The following is a 1,054-nucleotide window of genomic DNA, read 5'->3' as shown; positions in this document are numbered from 1 at the left end:
GGGCCCCCAGGAACTTGGGGCCCTAGCCAACTGCCTAGTTTTGCCTAATGGTCCCCCCTGGATGCTAACTCAAAAACTCACTAGCAAAGGAGAACTGCTGCAAACAGTTAAAACAACCACAACTTGAGAAAAGCTGCTAACCGCCCAATGGAAACACTCCAGACCACTAGGGGGAGATTATCATCGACTTTTTGCGTCTTTTTTTTCTACTTGCAGTATTTTTTCTTTTGAATGTGTTTTATGTGTTTGGATATTGGTCTTAATCTTGGTGTTTGCTAGTCTAATGGATGAGCTTGCAGTGCCGTTTGAATTTATTGTGAAATCACGTATTTATGCAGCGTTTTTCAAACCTCGACTGCCACAGTAACAGTTTGAAAAGTCGCAATTTAATAACCTAAATAGTTCCTGCAGTCAAACTACATTCAGATCCTGTCTCAGGTTTCCTGTGTACTTGTTGTTGCGTTGTTATTGGTCCATGAGGGCCTGCAGGATGTGACGTCACTCCCAGTTTCCTGTGAATTAGATCCCAGGAATAAACTAAGAATCAAATGTGAAGACTTTTATTTGGTGCCATTAATCCATCATCACACCCTGTTCTATGCTGAATGTGATAAATGATACAGTGTTACTTAACTAACACATTTCTGTTATTACTGTATTTGTTACAGTATTATTACAGTGTAACCACTTTATCATTCTCCTGATTTTGTCCATTTGTTTCAGTTTAGATTGTTGCACATTAATCAGCAATTTATGTGAAATTTGTTCTCTTATTAGAGTAAGTGACATTATTATTGCTGATTACATTAAGACTACTGAGGTAAGATGACAGTTTTCTCATTATTATCAGTTTCATTAACCCTTTCTAGGGCATTAAAATACTTTAAATATCCAAATTTCAAGCTGTTATTGGAATCCAGGACAAGACCTCATTATATATTTTGTAAAAATAAAAAAGATGGATATTTTGATGGCAGAAATTAATATCAATATAATAACACAAATTAAATTACCGTATTTTCACGACCATAAGGCGCACCGGACTAAAAGGCGC

Source organism: Cyprinodon variegatus, unplaced genomic scaffold, assembly GCF_000732505.1.
Source record: "Cyprinodon variegatus isolate N-32 unplaced genomic scaffold, C_variegatus-1.0 Scaffold247, whole genome shotgun sequence".
Taxonomy (NCBI): Eukaryota; Metazoa; Chordata; class Actinopteri; order Cyprinodontiformes; family Cyprinodontidae; genus Cyprinodon; species Cyprinodon variegatus.
Note: the sequence above shows the minus strand (reverse complement) of the source record.